At 38.3% G+C, this 21,063-nt stretch overlaps 1 protein-coding gene across 2 annotated transcripts in view; it reads right to left on the bottom strand.

Annotated features, from left to right (window-relative positions):
• Positions 1 to 21,063, bottom strand: part of ARHGAP28 (Rho GTPase activating protein 28) — a 104,953-nt gene that overhangs the window by 82,993 nt on the left and 897 nt on the right. The window contains exon 2 of one of the 2 annotated variants that reach the window (XM_019490519.2): positions 11,975 to 12,038. The exons of the other annotated variant lie outside the window; for it this stretch is intronic. The gene's annotated coding sequence lies outside the window, so the exon portion shown is untranslated. The remainder of the gene's footprint in view (positions 1 to 11,974; positions 12,039 to 21,063) is intronic. 2 annotated transcript variants of the gene reach the window in all.

Genomic DNA, 21,063 nt, shown 5'->3' with positions numbered 1-21,063 from the left:
GCCATAAGGAAATCTGTTGTTAACTCAAGATAATAATTAGTGTTTGTTTATAGCAGATGTAATGGTTGGCGCCAGCGAACCCTGACAGCATCACACACAACAGGCATGTACGAACACTTCTAAGGAAGGCTGACAAAGTAAAAATTTCCCTTAACTCTGGATCTCCAAAGCAATGTGCGACACATGCAAATGAAAGAGGGATGAAATACTTGGAAGGTGTTAGTCTGGAGTGAGAAGGGCAAAGGTGATCACAATGCAGGATGCTGAGCTCATTACAGCCAGCCCAGGAGGAGAAAGAAATCAGTCTTGTTCTAAAAACTGAAACAGGCAAAACCCTTCTACAAGGCAGAGCAACAGCAAATCAGTCATGGAGAAGTAGGGATGAAAGGGACCTCCCAGAGGTCATCTAGTCCAGCCTCCTGATATTAGAAACCTATATATCTTGGGGTGGGAATTTGTGAAGATAAGTGGACTGCCAGTATTTCGATCTGAGACCTTCAAGGAAATCTTAGGGTGTTGCAGGCAGCTATGCCGCTTAGTCAGTATATAACATTCTTCCATTAGAGCTGGAACTGAATCCTTAGAGCTGGTGGGGAAAGATTTCTGTAGTCTCCTTGCAGTCATTAAAGATTTTAGGGCAGTTTTTGCCAGAGTATTACTTTTGTCTCAGTAATCTGGCCAAATTGCATTCTGTCTGTTATCATGGCCCCGGCAATTGCAATCAACTCTAAGAACTTTTCAGTTGAATGTATTTGTTGCTGTGTTTTGCTAAAGCAGCTAATATTTATATGACCTGAACTTCCCAGTCACAGATCAGAGCCCCAGTTGTGCAATGTGCATAGAGTCCAAAAATGGCCCCTGACTTAAACAGCTTACAAGCTAAGACCTAAAGAAGGGCACTTTGTCCAATGTGTCTCCCAACTATACAGTTGTTCCAAAAATAGATAACACAAAAAAACCTTGCCTCCCTTACAAACTCAGTCAGCTGTCATGTTTCACTTGGAAGACTGCTACATTTCAGAGCTGGATGAATCGATTATGTCCAAGTACTCAAATCTCAACTACCATGAGAAACTGTAACTAATGCAATGTTACAAATATCTAAAAATGATTTGTCTTTCCCATATGTTACAATGTAATATTTTAAATCTCTTGTCAGGTTCCTTCTATGCACACAAACTAATCCTGTATCCTGGATAGGAATTAGTTAGGAATTTCCAGAGATATAATACTCCCATTTCTAGTCCTGGTGGATCCATAAATATAAGACCTTAAATTTGTCACTGGTCCAGGACTATAGACTGGCTTTCCTGGGCCTCAGTCCAACTAACAGTAATTTTATAACCAGGGAAGTAGAGAGGGAAGGAGGAAAATATCTTGTTTCTATGCAGTCTGTTAAAAAATAGCAGCTGTTTGCAAATGACCAGATGTCTGGAATGCTGGTAAAGTTTTGGGGTTGGGGGATGAGCAGAATACAGGTAAGGTAACCAGGTAAGAAAGAAAAGGCATGATGAGAGCATTTTAGCAACCTGACTGCATTTATGATCTAGACCAAATCACTGCCTATGTAATATGTGCTTTGGTGTTGGCACATTTGTTCTGTACACATGTGATAAATATGGATGTATTTTATACAAATACATGTATACACTTTATGTACATATGCAGAGAAAGAGGGAGAAAGAGAGATAGAAAGAGATCACAGAGAGAGAGAGAAAGAATTCACAGTAGACAGCCTCCAGGTTAATCATCAGCTCAAAATGAGATTTTATAGACATTAACTTTGGCCTAAACCAGGAAACTGAAAACACTAGATATGCTCTGACAGCAAAAATAATCTTTGCTTGCCTTATCTGTTCCCCACTAATTACAATCTTGGGATCTGTAATAGATGTAGCTATAGCGTTTGATGGTTTTCTAAAGAATTGTATTTAACAGTTGCCCTTTGCCAAGGTTTGCAACTATTGAAGGAAAATGCCTGTTGAATGCAAAAATGATGCACCATTTCCTTATTTAATTTTTTAAAGGAATAACAATTCATTTGGTATCTGCTGTAAAGTACGTTGCAAATTTCTTTTCATGGTCCTGTCTTCTATGGATTTTTAAAGCATTTTAATAACAACTCATCCCCTTGGTGGAAGCTCATTGGTGGTAACCCATGGGTGCTTGTTTATTTATCCTCAGTTTTGTTCTTGGGGTTAAGGGAATCTTCAGTTACCATAAAAGAAATGAAGAGATCTTTACAAATGTGAAAAATCTCAATTCAGGTAGTCTTGTGTTTTAGAAACCAAGGTCTCTACTGAGTGATTTATACATTGGGGTGAGTGTGGGGGTGTAGACCTGTGCTCTAAGCAACAAGTGGTTTGACTCTGTTTAGCTCTGCTTTCTGAGGGAAGCACACTGAAATAAGAATATATTGTTGAAAAATCATACAGCAAAAGATTAAGGTATTGCAGCTCACAGATGAAAGGAGTTCTTCCAGAAGCCAGGAAAAATGAAGCAAGGGCTCAGTTCTGCTAGTTGCTGAGTGCTGTAGCTCCTGATCCAGGAAAGAACTTAAAGCTAAGCACAGGTTTAACAGTGCTTTAGAGGATTGTACAAATCCTGCAGAATCAAGCCCTAAATGGGGGACCAATTATAAATAAGATGGGTTCACTGTACTTATAAGTAGTTGGGTTGTGAGTCAGGCTCTCTTTCTTTCTTCCATTCTCTAATAAAACTTGCATTGAGAATATGAATGTAAGTTAGTAAAAGGGAAGCTGTGCAGAAAGCGTCTTGTGTTGCATCCTTCCCAAGAGTGGAAGCTCATTGAGTTAAAGCAAGAATATGGAAAAATCACTACTTAATTTGACATTCTGAACAGAGCTGATTTAATTAGCAGGGCTTGGACAAAAGCCATTGAGATTTCAAGGGCTGGCTAAGGTGTTGGAATGCTGATTCTGGAGTTTATTACAAGTTACCAAAATATATATGTTGGTTGATTGTGCCGTTGCATTATGAAGACAGGTTTTTCAAAAACATTGCTCTTTGTGAAAGGTGGGTAAGTAATGGGGTAAGTACTGAAAAATATTTTCTCCTGATTGTGCACAGACTTGGTTCAAAGTGAACCATAATGTGGATGTTAGTATAAATAGGAGAGATCAGAAATTCCAGTGTCAGTGTCCCTATATCAAAGACTACTGGGAAGAATGAAGAATGCTAGATTCGCTCCAGGTTTTTGTCCAAAGCTGCTTGCCTGAAAATATCCACATCCCTGCCCCTCCACCCCCCACTTTCAGGTTTTGCCTTTTTACGTTTCTGTTTATGCTTACGAACAGTACCAGACTGAAAGGTCAGAAGCCCTCCTGTATAAAATAGGCAAGTCATGAGCAACAGCCAATACCAGTCATATTCACCAAGGTATCACTGATTGTCTCAAAAAAGGGGACCATTCCTAGGTGTAAGCCTTTTAGACCCTAGGCATGGCCCTGCTTCATTCTATACTAAGCAACCTGGCTCCCTCAGCTTCCCATTCAGGCTGGGACATACACCTACCTTTCAAAAGACTAGCAACTATTTTGTCTACTAGAATGACCAACCATACGAGTTACACAATAAGGCCTCTGAGCAAGTTTGTCTGATCATTTCAACATTTGTGCAAATGGAAATTGAACTGGCAAGAGCTCTTGGCCATTCCTTTCATGACTGCATTAATTCTACCCCAGCCCTGAAAAGAAATTTTAAATGAACATAACACACATCCAGAAAGTGAACTGATATTTTTACTAGTTGTGGATACTGCATTGTTTGATGCCTGTGCCTGTGAAACAGCTTATGCAAGACAGACATCATTCAAGGATAATGCAGAATGACCATTTTAAAAGCATGTCTGATACTACATTGTAATTTATGAAGTTTGAGTGGCTTGGCACTGAGCTTTTTAAACATCGCCTATAGCTTGCTCATGTAACCCCAAAAAGCAAGAAACATTAGGGAACAATTCCTTTCTTCTCCAAAACCACTATATTGTTTAAGAAAATGATTTTCTCAAGCACAATTTTGAAGATCCTTTAGTTGAGGGGAAACAATTGTAGATAAATCTCATTCTAATAGACCAGACATAAGTAAAATATGTCTGGAGACCTTGTAACACATGGAGTTTTGGTCTAGGTAGTACAATAATTTTATACAAAATAGGAACTAAACCAAAACAGCCATTTTCTTTGAGTGAAGTGCACTGTTAAAACATTGTTTCATTTTGCAGAAACATACAGATAGGAACTGTAGGAAGAAAATCCTGCAGTCTGGTGCTAACAGGTACACAGGTCTTTTGGCAACCACTTTATTCATTTATCCTACAAGTCTCACAATGCACCTACTATATCTAATGGTACAATTCTGTATGGGAGGAAAAATCCTCACATTTGTTGCCTTTATGTCCTGAAGAATAAGCCAGGAATACCTGAATTATTATCTTTTGTTATTTTTACTTTGCAAGAAATATACAAGTAAGAATAGGACCCTGTTGTGCTAGACATTGCACAAACATAGACTAAAAATGTCTTTCCAGTCTAAATATATGAGAGAGATGAAGAGCTGGAGAAAAGAGACACAACAGACTTTGTTGGCACAGCTACAGCTACTAAGCCAGATTCTCATGCTTTTACTTATACTGAAGAGCACTTTCTCCACCAATGGTACCCTGGTGTTCCCAGGGAACCACCCATAGAAGTGTTGCTTACGCTAACCTTAAGTCAGAGTATCCAAATCAACCTGTCAGCAGTCATAAAACAGGAAAATAGATTCTGTTACATTAAACTGAATAGCAACTCACTGCATGTGCATTCCTGTTCACATTTTTATATGAATAGTATGCACACAGTGTGATTATTACAGAGTAATTTACCCTGGATTTTACTTCCTGGTTAAGAGAGGGCACTGGACCAGCTCTCCTAAGCTTAGCTACCCACAGTAGACACCCTTACAAGGTCTCAACACTAAGTAGCAAACAAATACTCTGGGATGAGACTGACTTAAATTGCAGACACATGACATTTACTCAGTAGTAAGTTACCCCACAGTAAAGTTACCACAGTTTTTGTGCTCAGAAACTACCTCAGAGCAGAGAAACTTTATAGTGAGGATGGATATTTTCAGTTTGATCCAAAGTAAATTGATTCAAAATAAACACGAGGTGTGTCTGTACTCAAATGCTGGAGAAGATAAGGAAGGGGAGCAGATCCTGGTCCTCTGGAAAAAGAACTGGGCACTGTATATATGACAAATTGTATCTGGGAGCCTGGAAAATGTCATTCCAGTTTAATTAATAAGTGATGGCCTGAATCATTACTTTTTTTACTTTTATGGCCAGCACTCATTCAGTTTTCCTGGATATATACTGTAACATAGAGTCAGATTCTATCACCCCTAGTCATGAAGTTTTGCTCTGAGAACGCTTTGACTGATTTCTCTGCTGCTATTCAGAGAAAAGTACTGTACATTGTGAGTATGGACATAATCTGGCCCTCAGTTACTTCTGCTGTCTTTATCAAGCCAGGAAGCGTATTTAACTCTCTTTATCTCTACCCCAGTGCAACAACACTTTGTCATGAGTTACTTTTATATGAAATAAACAAGTGCAGTGCTATGAGTCAGTCTTTGGTGAAATAAAGAGACCAGGGATAAGCCACATAGTCCAAGCAATCACTTCAGGGAGCATAGGGAATGCAAGAGTGAATGTATGCCTAGAGCTGGCCCAAAAGTAAATCAACATAATTCCTTTGCTTTCAAGGGAACTATATTTGAGTTCACCAGCTTACAGTTTGCAAAAGCCCTGAGAAGATGAATATTGCAGGGGTTGCCTGGAACACAGCATTTCAGAAGATTTTCTGCAGTAGATGTTAAGTAAATAATTTCTCTCCAAGGTATTATTTGACTAGTTTCTTCATGAAAAATAATCATGTTTCATTTCAGCTAAATAAACACTGGAACATTGCATGAGATCATTGCTAACCAAGAAGCTGCTCTCTTATCATAACTTATAGGGAAACAGCACTTTCCTATTTATATGTAATATAGGATATTAGTCATATATCAAAACATGGTGTAATTAATCATAAAAAATCCTGGCCATTGAAAGGGTTATATAAGAGAGCTGAACAAACCGACCCTTTAATAAATAGTTCTTCCATGGAACTCTATTCTTTTATGTTTAAAAACGAAACAGTTATATTAGTTTCAGCCAGTTGCTTAGACATATGAGTAAGTATCTTCATTGTAGCATAACCAACACGACTTAATATTCTAGCCATAAAAAAGCATTGCTGCATAATACTATCATAGGTCAATTTCAACAGCTTTGATTTTGACAAGTGCATCATCAATTCATTGATTTAAATAACTCTCCTGATCAAAACTGGTTACTGTAGGTGAAATGCATTCAACATTAAGTTTTAAGTGAAGTGGTTTATAATGATCTTCTATTTATCATCATCAGATGTGTTTAGTCCACACCTCACTTCATTATTTACTAATGGAACCTTTCACTGGCTTGTAGTTATCTAGTAAGATCTATCTCAGTGCTATCAAACATGGCTATTATGGCAAATGCTAATTTATTTTGTTTTGTTGTCAATAAATATATAACACAGCCCCTGCTTATTTAACACTATCATCTGAATGAGTAAATGCATTTTTATTATAAAAATGGTTTTCACCACTATGTTACTTTATTCCATTTCTACATTTCTGTTGAACTAACTGATAGCCAGTCTCTTTTAAAGCATAATAACACTGTTTTCTCTCAGCCTCATTTGGTGATTGCCAGGTTCCCTTTTTTATTTTCTTTCCTTTTTTAAAACAACACACATTAAACATTATTTGCTGTAAATCATATTAGTTACAATGCAGTGCAAAAATAAATCTAATGGTCACCTTCTTATCACAGGCACCCAGAAATTATATTCTTATTACTTTTAAAGTATTACTTATATAGTCAGAATCAGCTGAATGAACAATGTCACTTGAGATACAATGGCAACTGAAAAGAGTGAAACACTATTTCTATATCCTCTTAAAATCCCAAGTACAGTGTGTTATTTCAATAACAGAAAACAGGCTATCCATCAAAAAAGTCAGTGGGTGGGAGGCACAAGGACATATAAGTAAAGATAATAGTAAACACATAACTTTATGGAATTATACTCACATAATTTCTTAGAAGCCTAGCCACCTATTTCCTGCTGCCTTCCAGGGAATGGTTGTATATGAATCAGAGATATTGCTAAATTTAAAACAAGTCTTTTCTTACCTTTCTGCACCTCTAATAGAAATCTGGTATGTTACCAAAGAGCAAACTCTTGAGCAGTTACACAATGACAAAATGGCATTAAAGAAAGCAGACACACAATTTCATATCAGTGACATGGCCTTTTGCACACAAATTCCCATAAGGATAGCAATGCAGATTTTAAAAACTTTTTGTTTATTTTAAGCATGCTTGGAGCTCCTCTTCATTGTATTTGATTTTAACTAATGAAGCATACAAATGAACAGGAATGCAGACATGCACATAAGGAAGTTTTTAAAAACAAAATCCTTTTATTAACAAGTGATTCCAGTGATGAAATCAGAATAGGAAGGTCTGTGTCTCTTCATTGTTTTGTTTGGATTTTTGGGCTCATTGCTAACTTGTGATAATATTTCCATTAGTAAGTATATTACTTTGAGGGTGATCCAAAAGAAGGCCTATATATTGAACCTAGTAGAAACTCTACTAACATTTTTCATTGTGAATGACCTGTCTTGTCATATCTTTTCTACAGAAAAGACCAACAAGAACTGATACAAAAGTATAAACTTTTCTAAAGGTTTAAGTTATGTTATGGAAAAACATGTTGAAAAAACCTTCAGTTATTCAATCTTATAAGTTCTTTAAGGAAATTCAATTCAAGCCTGTCTAATTTTCATTAAGCCCAATATTGGTTTGATCTCCACTGGAATATAAAGGACTTTTAAATAAAGAAAAGGGTGAAATAAGTATCATATTTACTTAAATACAAGACAACCCTGATTACAAGACAACCCCCCAATAATTCTATATATGGAAAATGTATAAATTTGTTATACTCTTCCAGGTATAGAATTAAATTATTGGAGGTTTGTCTTGAATTATTTTCCTTCCCACTGCAATAGCAGAAAAAAATATATCTTGGGGAGTCAGGTGACACCCTTGCCCTTTGTTCTCCAAAGTCTTCCCCCTGCTACCACTTCCCCATCCCCTACTGTCAGACCCTGAGCACATGAAAATGAGGAGTTAACTTGAAAATACTGATGGATGAATGGACATTTTATTTATTTATTTTTTTAACTTATGCAAGTGTTAGCACAAGTACTCTACAAACATACTTTTAGGAACACTTTTCTACCTCCTTATACAGAGTACAAACTATTCATGATCCTAGTTCAAAGCCAAAAGTCTCACAATTTATCATATATGGGCTCGGTCACAGCAGAGACAACAGCGTTTCAAGCCATGATGACCCCATAGCCCAGCAGTGCACAGTATATGCATGTACTTCAGCTATGCCCACCCCAAAAAGATTTATGTGCTAATTAGCCCCCCACTCATAACCAGAGCCAGGTGTTTTTGTTCTGAGTCCTGGGATCCTCCAAAAATTTATATGCAGATGAGGCACAGGGCTACCTGGTTCAGCTTCACCACATGGAGGGTGGGGTCAAACTAATCATATATGACAGGCTGAGGGAGGGGCTGACAGAGAGATTCTGGGTGAACTGTTTGGGCCCCATTTGTTGATGTTTGTCAGACATTTAAAACTGGTAAAGAAACAGGAATCACTGGAAACAGGAAAGAAAGACCCAGTTCACCTGTGGGAGTGAAGAGGAAGTAAAAATGTATTCAATATAGTGGCTCACCTTGACTTGAAAAAGAGTCAGTGTTGAGGGGGACTAAGCACAATAAGCATTGCCAGTCTTTTTTTTAGATGGACTGCTTAAATCTATTTTTGCTGTAAGTTCCCATCAGCATCTCAACCTTTTTGGCTCAGATCAAATGTAGCATTTTGGCACCAAGTGGATTGTGTCAGGGCTGGCTCTGGCCCTCCTGGTTAGCCTGGTATTGCAGTACCTTCAGGCCTGGTGCCAGTTCCCTGTGGAGGGAACACATACCAGGGTTTTTTTGGTTGTTTTTTTTTAAGGGTCACAAAAAAAAAAAGGTTCCCACCAGCAGAATGTTTCCCTATTATGGGCCATGACTTTTATAGTCATGTTCAGTGCTGGCTGTATTTTAATCAACTTCATAGTTGATTTTCATTACCATTTAATGAGGTTTTTTTATGTGATTGTAAGACAAAGTGTGTTTTTCCCCACGTTGATTGGGAGAAAAAATGCATCTTATATTCAAGTAAATGTGGTAATATAGCAACCGATAATACAATAGATATTAAAAGGAGATACTTGCAGAAATATTGCTGAAGTTAGACTTGCAGAGATAGAATCACAGGTTACTGAAATCATTCACAATTTTTCCACTGAATTCATACCCTTTGGATTTAGCCCTACATGTTACGCCAATTACATTTGTAAATCAGAGATTAAACTCCTTATAACCTCATCAGTTCAACAGTTAAAACAGGCTTGTCTTTTCTATAAACATAAGTCATCTGCACATCTAATCCTGATATGATTCTAAACAGGATTTTTCAGGTTCTAACTATTGAAAATTCTGTCTTGTCTCCTATACAAAGTATTTTAAGGCTCGGAACAGATGTTCAAAATGCCTGAGCCTGAATTGATTCAATCCTTGCAGGTTAGTTTAACCTGGCCTGGCTAAATAACTTTGTAAGGAACTGACATGCCCTCTGGATGGAAAAAATGCCGGCATATGCCTGCATTGGCTCAGGCTAGAAGCTGGAGGGCGCTAAAGCAGCCCTCCCTTCCCTTTCCTTTCACAGTGCTGAGTCAAGGGGGGCATGGCCAAGCTCTGGCAGGAAGCTGTTATTAGGGAGGGATTCCCTCCCTCCCTGCACTTGATAACAGAGCATTTATTAGCTCTGTTATCCACATTTAGCACCCCATCAGAAAACAAAGCCTTGCTCATTAGTTCAAGCTCTTCTTAAACAGCGTTTTTCCAAAGGAAGGAATATAGGGAGATTACCAGCTGAGCTGTTGCTTAGCTCCAAAAATTCTTAAGTGGACACTGCCTTATCTACCTTACACGTCATTAGTTAGCATACCACATGCTGCCTATGGTCTGTGCTGTGGGAGAGAGAAGGGTGGGATCTCTGCTTAAGCAGTGGTGGGGAGGGGAAGAGGGAGGCACAGGGAAGCCAGCAGTCCCTGCTGTGCCTGCAAATCTCTGCTGGAGCTTCAGTCAGGGAGCAGAGGGGAGGGGCCAGCCCTGCTGTGGAGCAGAGAGCCCCGCCCACCCCAGAGAGCATGCTGGGATGCTGGGAGAGTCTGGCTGAACTTAAACAAGCAAGGGGTCTGGGACAGACATTGCATAAGCTGAAATAAGTTAAGTCCAAAGCTTCATCGGACCCAAATAAGTTAAGTCCGATGCTACATTCAACCAGGTTTATCTCAAATTGGTTTCAGCCGTTTTCAAACTGGTTTATGTGCACTGAACATCTGTTCTGTTACAGGTTTAAACCAGTTTCTGATCGCTTAAACTGGTTTATGTGTAATGTCTGTGCATAGCCTAAATACGGGAACAATGCAATCGCTTTAAAAATACAAAGGGAGAAGAAAACAAAGGGAATTTTAGATATTCTAAAAATAAAAATCATTATAGTAATCTTGCAAGTCTTTTGCTTCTCATCTATCTACCATAAGAATATGCTAGACCTCTTCAGTGTGTATTTAATGTTATATGTTATGTATTGCCTACTCTTGAAACCTACCAATTGCTTACGGAATAACTTTGGAATATATTCAGTATTTATTTTAACTGTATTATGTAGCAGTATTTGCATTTTATACATTGTCATAAATGTAATAGATATTATGTCCTGAAATTTCAGCTGAATGTGGTATGACAGTAAAACAGGAAAACACAAATACTATATATTTATTCTTCCTAATGTGGGAGTGATTAGGATAATGAGGCAAAGGGCAAAGTAGATTTGCACTTTATAGGCTAAATCGTAGCTTTTTGAGACAATTTTATTTTTAATGACATTTCTTATGTAACATTTATGTATTTCTCTGATCACTTATTTTAATCTCTGTCATAGGAACCTGAGAAGTTGATCATTTTAAAAGAACCAAATACAAACACAGACTACACTGAATGCTCGAGCAGCTAATACATTTTTTTGCTCCATGAAATTACATAGAAATAACCAAATTGTGGACAATTTCCCAGAAACAATCCTCAGTTTTGTGAATGACATTTCATATAGTAAATATTAGCAGACATGTCAGCACAAAAATATACAACCTATGCATGAAAAGCAGAAAAATTCTTCCCACTACCTAATGTTCTACTTGCAATTGCTGGTGTCTAGTGTGAACTGCGTTATTTAAACACCTATAAAACAATTGTTTATAAGAGTCTTCAGACATATTTATTAAGGGCTGTTGTTATTATCTCCAATGAAGCTGTCTTGCAAGATGTAACTATATGCAGGATTTAGCTTTACTCCATAATGATGCATCTTTGCAGCACTTGGGTTATTCACATTAAAACAGTTGCACAGCCTGTGGTCCCAGGACTGAATAAAATGCTAATTGTATCCCAATGATGGAAACTCATCATAAATAGTCTCAAAAGAGGTAATTTAATCTAACCCTCCACTCTGCTGATACAGCTAGGAACGTACTTTGTCAGCCTTTGTGGGTTTAACTACAGCTGGCTGGGTTTGATGCAGGCTCAAAAAGCCAATCTGTTCTTAGTAACATCATCGCCTTCATAGAATTACAGACATACTTTTAATGGGCATGCCCATGTAACTGCTAAGTGATGATTTTTACATACATATATACACCATATTTAGTGTCATCTTCAGCTTGATTGTAGCTCAGTATCAGTGTCAATGAACCTATAAGAAACAAGAGTGAACTCTAATTATGGGATTTGATGGAGTTAAATCAAGGCTGAATTTGGCCTCTTAATTTTCTCTGAACATGGTTACGCTCCTTCACTCACAATTGTTATTTAGAAAAGAGATTTTATTGTGTATTGATGGTGACCACATTCAATGCACACGTATGTTCTAAGACTGGGTAAGAGTCGCAGATTTTTTAAGAAAATGAAAATTCTATTTTTTACAGCCCAGAATTTATCTAGGAAAAATGTAAAAGCAATCTGACCAAAACCTACATAGATTACTGTAGGGTTACTCAGCTGGTTAACTGTAGAACCCGTTACTAACTTCGGACTTCACTTGAATTTTACACTGATTCAAAATTAGCCCTCAGGTAATAATATTAAGACATGGATAATTTGAGGTGCTACAAAAGAGCAAGAAAAGTCATTCTCCATGAATCATTCCACTGACTGCTTCAGAGATTCAGCTGTGAGATAAACCTGAAGGCTTCAAGGGCCACAGATTTATTAACCTATTAATAAATATGGCCTACAACTTTTTGTTTGACACCTCTTTTGCTTGTACTATACATTTCCAAATAGTGTAGGAATATAGGTGTCAGAGAGCCACAGGCAGAGAATGGAGCAGATCCTTGGACTCCCTTGGAGGTAGGTAAGGTCAGTGTGGGGTGGGGGGGAATAGAGTGAGAGTTGAGAGACAGCTCCCTATGAGGAGAGGGGGACTAGAGGTCCCCAGTGGAGGGAGCTAGCTGTAAGGAAAGGGGAGGCAGACCCCAGGGGAATTTTCATAGACATGTTATGAGGGCTAGGTGGTAGTCCAGAAGTAGAGTAGGGATTTTGTCAGGTTTTGTCAATTTTGTTTTACCGTATTCTGTTGTCAAACCACTGGATCAATTTTTCTTTCCATATACTACACCTTTTCTTTTTCTGTTATTTAACTGAGGTGCCTATAGTAAATTGTGATTTCTGTGCAAATTTATATCCATTTTGTGAAGTGGGAGACCAGTAATCTTATGCAAATATCCAGTCTGCATCTCTGGGAGCACTCTGACACCGCAGGGTTTTGTCACAATAAGCCCTAAGGAGTAGATCAGAACCAAAGTCCACCTGGTTAAAAGTTTTGTTTCTGAGCAGCTAGAGCAAGAAGTCTCCTATTCAGTCTTCTTCCTTCTGCTAATGATATTTACTAATTGTTTGTATCCTAAAACATATAGTTCACTGTCATATAATTCAGACATATAGTTCAATATCTCTTCTGGACCTTGTATTAGGTCTAATTACTAATTAGGACTAAACTTGCTCTGATTATTCTCCCAGTATGTATGGCTTGGCTTTGGTATCCTATTGCAATAAACTCCTTTACAAGCTTTTGATTGCTTAGAACTGTACGGACTCTCTGCTATGCAGCGTTTGACATTAATTGCAGAATTACTTGTGCTCAGTTTAGGGTCAAACAAGTTGGTTTGGCTTGCATTATCTCATTGCTTCACTGACTGCCATAGTTAACTTCAAGTCTTGTTTAACAGGGTTCTTTAAAAAAGATACAGTTAAAACAACTGTAGAACAGGAGTCCATTAGTGATGAAACACAGCTGAGATCAGATAAAACAGTTCCTGAGCCAAACTTGCAATCTTTTAGTTGATGACTAAGAATGGAGAGTTTTTTAATGGTGTGGTACTTTCAGAAAACAGGATCTGAATACTTTCTGCTGTTGAAGTAAACAGTACAAAAACGAATATACTGAATATACTGTTTGTTTAGTTTTGGCTTTTTAAACTGCAATGGTATTAGTTATTTTTAAAGAAAATTCAAAATGTGTTTTTACAGTAGTCCAGGTAACCATTGGACTTTGTGAGCTGGGTCACTGTCATGTCATTGTCACTGAGTTTTTCAGTCTGTCTACCTGTGCATGCCTTCACGTTACATCTATATAAATACTTGGCTAAAGAAAGTCTTCACAGCTAAAGTAATGGTAACTCTACAGGCAATTTTCTTTTGATCATTTGAAAGAAAAGAGGAAAGAAAGAATGAATAGCACTCCACAAATAGCAATAAAAGCTCATAGGTGGTTGCATGGAGATGCACCACACCACATCAGAGACCCAAAGAAGGAAGTAAATTAGGGAGTTGAGGGAGCTTCCAGAGAACATCGGCCTTCCCCTCATGTTAATGACAAAAGAACTCCAATATTGATGCTGTAGCTAAACTCAGCTGTAATAGTTTTGCAGGGTGCCTTTTTCAAATAACCTGGTATTAAATTGTCTAAGGTTTCAAACTTAAAATGACACCTTCAATTCCACTTGGAAATTCACAGACAAATGGTGTAATTTATAGAAACCACTGTTATTTGGAAATGGGACCTTCGTAACAACAACATTCATGCAAATTCCAGTAAGGGTATAGTATATGGTCCTCAACAATTTTCCTGGCAGTTGTATTCACACATGAAGAGGAGAATAAGACAATATTCTGTAAAGGAGAGTTGTTAGCATGGAAATATGTAAACTTAGTTTCTCCCTTTTCCTCCACTATTGATTTATTCCTTCCTTGGCTGCATAAGCTCCTGTTGCTTCTTCCTGAATAGGCTCTGTGCTTTTGAAGAGGCAGCTGTAGGAGGACTGGAAGCTGTTCCAGGCAAGCTGCTGCCATAGAATACAGTTACAAAGTAGACAGGGAGGTAGACTGGTGGACCTACCTGTATTTGCCAGTTTGGGATAAAATGCATCATCATGGTAAATGAAACACACTAAAATGGCAGATACAAATATCCCCAACTCTACGGCTACTCCAGCTTTTGCTAATTTTGCTGTTATGCTATTGAGGTCATGCTACTGTCTGGCCAACCAGAACAGAAAACTGCAGTGGGTCAGGTAGCTGCTAGTACAGTGTGTAGCCTAAAGCTGGTACATTTGCCAATTTATTTGGCACTTGAAATAGTACATGAAAACCAAATATTGCACTGATTGATGCTGTTGGCTGAGGATAATTTAACTGGGAGCTACTGGTGGTCTTACTGCTCAAGATTTAGTTCTGTGTTCACATACAGCAGTAACCAGAATCTTCCACAAATAGTGCTACAGCTTTTACCAGTAATTCCATAATAATAATAATAATAATAAAAACTATATTGTAATGTACATTCCCACATTACTATGTTCTGTGCTGAATTAACATGATCTATTATCCAAATATAATACTTCAATCTTGTTCTTAATTGCTTATTTTTTGTTATGCTGTCTCTAAAGTATGTTAGACTAAATATGGAGGTGCCTATGTAGGGCTCTCAGCTCTTGGCATTTTTGCAGGCAACTTCAACCATCATGTAATCAAAGATAAGTGACTTAGTTAAAAATGAATGGGGCAGCTGGCCAAAAGCTCAACCAAACACAATGATCAAAGGGGCCGTGCCAGATGTTTTCCATCAGCTCTCCATATGGAGGTACCGAGGAGATCAGCAGGAGCACCACACTAAAAAGAAACCAGAGAAGCCAACTCTAGTTTCAACCATAACACGAAGAATTGAATATAAATACCACATTCCTTAGTGAGAGTCCCAAGGGACATTCCGTAGGTATTTCTAAAGCTTACAGGAAAAAGCGTGTCTACTATTGTCTGACTTATTTATATGCATTCTCCTGCTAAATACTTTAATAATAGCTTGTTACAATTTGTTGAAATATATTTTAAATGGAAGCTGCTAATGAATGAGAGTCTGTACAAACAGTCAAAAGCTGTCATTTTCCCACCAAGTGTTTTGTCACCCAATCTTGACTAATTTGAATTACATTCCTACATGTATTTCTTTTATTGTTCTTGATTCCTGCAGTTTAAAATTATGATTCCAGAGGTATGGAATTCCTGCGAAAGGCCCAGATTCACCTCCCAATTTTCTGAGGACAAGAAAACAGTTTTGTGTGGTATTTTTTATTTTTGTCTTCTGAGGAATTTTAAAATACAATGAGATAAACAGTTGTTTATACTGCCCCTCAGTAGAAGACATTCTTGACGTCATTTGTATATAACTGAGCAGTAGCGTTGCTCACAGCCCCAACGCTTATGACATGTTGGACCCAATCATACCAGTGTGATGTTATTGTTTTTTCCTGGGATGGAACATGAACTGCTTCATACAGGTCTGTAGTGAGAGGAACTTGAGTCGTTTTTATTACAACCCTAACTACCTACAGGAACATACTCATCATTTCAAGACACATTACATGCTCACCAACTGATTCATACAACGAGCGGAAGAAGAGATGACAACATTTGTGAGAATCCAGTGCCATACCACTGAGCTCTCCCCCTAAATGGTTTTGCACGGGCCCCCAAATCTGCTTAAATTGGCTTTGTTGAGCAGGAATCTGGGAGACTGCTCACAAGTAATTGAGACAGCTTAGTAACCTTAGATGTTTTTGTGTTCTTTTTTTGACTCTGGTTTAGTGATGCCTGTCTGAAATTCAGCCCTCACACCAGAGCAGTGGAGTGAGACATGTTGAGCATACAGAAAGAGAGAGTTCTCTGGAAGCAACTAAAGGGTCTTAGGACTTTCTCCATGACCAAGAGGCTAGTGATTCTGATGGCTAAGATGAGACTGAACATCATTTCCCACTTTATTTGGTCCTTTTCCTATGTAGCATATTCATAAAGTAAGTGGTTCCTTCTGAAAAACAGATCCTGGTGATCCTTTGCCCTGACTCATTTTATACCCACTTCATGTAGGTTTAACGCATTCACTTAAATGGAGCTACTCCTGATTTACATTATTGTAATCAGAATTGGTATTTCAATGATAGGTGGTAAGTGATAGGTGAATTAGCAGTGCTAATCATTATACTTGAGTTTGAATAAAGTAAACCTAACCTTGTAGCTGACTCAGGTGAACACTGATTTGCATGGCTAAGTGCTGGTGGGTGCAAGAAATCATCCTCTTTACACTGTCCACACAGTTGCTGTGTACAGTTGTGCTGCCTTGAGTGTGGGGTCTACTCATTCGTAGCATCCACAGATTATGCAAACAGTGAGAAAAAGACCAGAAAAGAGTGAGGCCTAAGTTCTCTTCTTAGAAAGAGAATTCACCTGGCTTTGAACTGGTAGGAAAAATATCACACATATTCAATAGCATCTTGGGTTTGGGACCAATAGAAGAGAGATGAATCCAGATGATCTCAACAGCATTGTTCAATGAGAAAAGAGATGCATCTCAGTAGCTGCAGTGTGGAAGTTACAATTGCAGTAAGCGCCTAGGCCATGTATAATTAACATGTATTGTAATTCTCCTGGGACTCTGGCCCACTGAAACTCTGACTTCTGAATTCCAATGATGAATAAGGTGGACAAAAACAGGAGAGAAAAGTATGAGGAAAGTATTCCATACCCCCGCCCGCTCCTGACATATATGCACATAGTTTGGTATTAATTAGATTAGTGTGCTACTGAAAAAGCAGCACACCAGTATTTTGTCTTCATGAGCAGTAAATCAATGTAAATAACTATGCTGTGAATTATGTGTTGACATGCAGCAGTGTAAACTGTGAGCCAAGCAAAAATTAAATGCTCAAAAGCAGACGTTTCATAGGCAAGTAAAAAATTAAGTTGTCAGGTGTATTGTGTCATCATTGTCCAAAATAAAAAGAGATTTGGGGCAGCGATTCCCTTCATTTTGCTTTGGGCTTAGCAAATAAAAGAACCTGTCTCGCTTTCTGTTTTTGTTTCACGTATAGAACATCTGTTGACATTAGAGGGGGGTTCTGCAGAGGGCATAAAAGGAGCAAAATAGAAATGAATTAGGTAGATACACAAGGAAGATCTTCCATATATGGAAGATATCTGCTTTTACTTAAAACTCCAGCTGGCTTCAGTGAAGTGGCACGTGGAGTGACAGCACTAAGGCCCAAATCCACAGAGGGACTTAGGCCTGATGATCCTCAGCATTCCCATGTTTAGCTTTAGGCTTGAAGACTGGGATACACAAACCTGAGTTAAGCACCTAAATTCTCAGTGCAGTGAGTGGAGAGAGTTAGGTGCCTAAGAACAGAATTGATAATATGCAAACTCGGTAAGTCTTAGACAGAGGCATCTCTTAAAACAGCTGAAATGAAACACTGAAGAGATGGGGGTGTCTGGGGGTACCTATATATGGGAGAAGGGGATTCACAGTCTGACACACCTTCCTGGATTTAGATGTTGAGGCTCTTCCTTTTGGAGGCACACAACTGTCTTGTTTGATCTTTTCTTTTAAGGCAGATCCGGTGGAGCATGTGGTGGTACAGGTACAGGGAGTGGAAAACCTGAGGGTTTTTGTTTTGTGTTTTCTTCAGCCTGCAAGGGTTCAAATGCAAGAGAGTGTCTTAATGACTGAGCTATAGGCTAAGCTGGGAGGGGTTGGGGGCACTCTCCACCCCTTGTATTGAAGGTGTGCTACTAAGCATCAAATGGAACAAGAGACTAAAAAAGTGGGTGCATGACACTTCTTTGAGAGGGAGGGAAGAAGATACAATTTCCAGCCCCTTCTCCCAACTGTCTTTTACCCAATAACTAGTGCAGAAAACCTGAACAATGCCGTAAGGAGGGACCAGAACTCAGGACTTCCTGCTTCAGGCTGAGTGGGTTCAAGGCTCAGCCATGTTTCCTCTTTGGCCTTATCTACAGAGTGGTACAGCTTTAAAAGGAAGGATGTCTTTGCTTATGGCCTGGTGCTTCTGTGCTGTATCTGTGTGGATGCTTGCTTCCTACTGTGAACTGTTGAAGCCTGCATAGATCTCATGGTCCCCAAGTTAGGCTACTCCCTTAGGAGAACAAACCACATTCCCTTAACTGAACAAAACAGAAACTGTGAGTTTTCAATTTTGGAGATGAATAAGACCTTTTAAGTTGACAGGAATTTTTCAGGAGGAAGGATATTGGGATCTGATCATAAAGGCAAAAACTAAGGCCTGACTTATTGAGGTTCTAAATCTAAAGACAGTTATTGGGAACCATAGAGCTCAAAATCTCCAAAAAAGGTATCTCAAGTTAGGCAGCTGACGTTTGAGGCAACCAAAAGTCACTGCTACATTTAAAGATATGGTTAAAGTAAAATATTTGGGTTTTAGTTTCCTCTCACATAAATTTTACTTCAAATGAAATACCAATGATAGGAAGATCAAGAACAAGTCTCTTATCTCTGTATCAAGCAACAAATTTTGGCTCCTGTTTTCCAGCTTGTTCATTTTCTTTGAAACCCAGACATGAAACCATAAAACTGCAGTTATGTAGTTCCATAAACCATAAAACTACAATTATGCAATCCATTCCTGACTGGGTCATTTTGGCTGATCACCAGATAAAAGCAACATCCCTCTCTAAAGTCAGAAAAGTGCTTTTTTCATGGTATTGGTAATGAAAGACCTTGATTCCTACACTGATGGCAGGTACTGATCACTGGACAGTAAGTCAAAGGTTAATAACCAAGGTCCTGATTCTCTTGTCAGTTACATAGGTATAAATCTGGAGTCAATTTGTCAACTTCTCTAGAACAGCATTTGCATGGAAGGATCAGAAAGCAGAGGATCAGGGAAAAGGGCTTAGTTGTTTCTTGTTAACAAACATGTGACATCGTGTTCTGTGAATGTTCTTCCAGAGTGTTATCCTGAAGGTCCAAGGAATGGATGCATTGTAGAGAGTCTTTACAATGTTGTTCAAGGAAAGCCAGAGAGCCTACTGCTTCATGCAACAACGTCACTGCATCAACATTGAAGTGTAGTACAGCTCTCTCAGAAGATGCAGCAGGGATTAAGCTAGAGGCTGGCCTCCCATTTGCTAAAATGTTAAGTGCATTTGTCTTCATGTATTCAGCATTCCACAGGGCGGCATGCTGAGTTAATAAAACCTCCCCCCGGAGCATGCTTTGGAAACACAGATAGAGTGTTTGACTGCCCATATGGCAGAAATATTGCTACCAGACAGCTGTGGGAACTTAGACAAAAAATGGAAGGCAACACCAAACTCACGTGTGCGCATGTGTGCACATCCATATACTCTTTGTCTAATAACAGAAGCTTCCAAAAGATGTTATGCGTCAAACACTAACATCCTCTTTTCCCAGGAACAGCAGTTGGCAGTTATAAGTAATTTTATGTGATGAATATGTGATTTTGAATGGGGCATATTATAGGCTTAACTTTCAAGAAAGTTTTGAAACAATTGGCACACAAGTATAAAATGATGACAAAACATCCATTTCCACTGCCCTTAGATAAAAGGACTAGCTGTTTGGTTTTTTAAAGAAATAAATACCATTGTCACCACTGCCAAACCATCATTCCATGATTTGAATAGCAGGATCCACTCTTACCATGGCCAAAGAGCAAAACTCCTTTCTTAAAATGAAATTGTGTATTTGTTGCTGGTCTTCAGGTACCAGTTAAATGACAGAAAAGAAGTTATCTTAATCACATAACTAGGGACAGTGTATGTCTAAACCCAACAATAACTGCACATAAAATAAATAGCACATTGTAAAATGACAGTATCAAGTACTTACTTACCATTGCTTTTATTAAAACACACAGAGCTCATTTTGAAAGAAACTTAATTATTTCTTCTCCTCCCAGTCACAAATCAAAACTACAGCCAGTCACATATTAAAACTATAATACTATAGCCTTAGATTTTAGTTGTCATTTTATTCAGTCAAGCCAGATTTCCCAGTTTAGCACAAGGGAGGAAAATCTTCAGCAATTCAAGACATCAGACCAGACATTGTTAAACCAGTATGAAGTACCCAATGCCAGCTGTCCCTAAAGAGTCTTGTTTGATGGTGTAAATTTTTGGAAATCTTATCTGTAGAAAGTGGTGTAATTCAGAGATAGATATTTAGAAGAAGGGTCACATTTGCTGAAACAAATACAGCCACAATCAGATGGTAAGATCTCTTTCCTATTTCTAAGCTATGCAAATGGAAGGACAGTTACACACTACAGGGAAAAAACAAAACAAAACAAATGCAACTGCATTCATATGTAGATAAGATATAATTT

The sequence above is a fragment of the Alligator mississippiensis genome, chromosome 3 (assembly GCF_030867095.1).
Source record: "Alligator mississippiensis isolate rAllMis1 chromosome 3, rAllMis1, whole genome shotgun sequence".
NCBI lineage: Eukaryota > Metazoa > Chordata > Crocodylia > Alligatoridae > Alligator > Alligator mississippiensis.
Note: the sequence above shows the minus strand (reverse complement) of the source record. Positions and strands in the feature narration are given on the sequence as shown.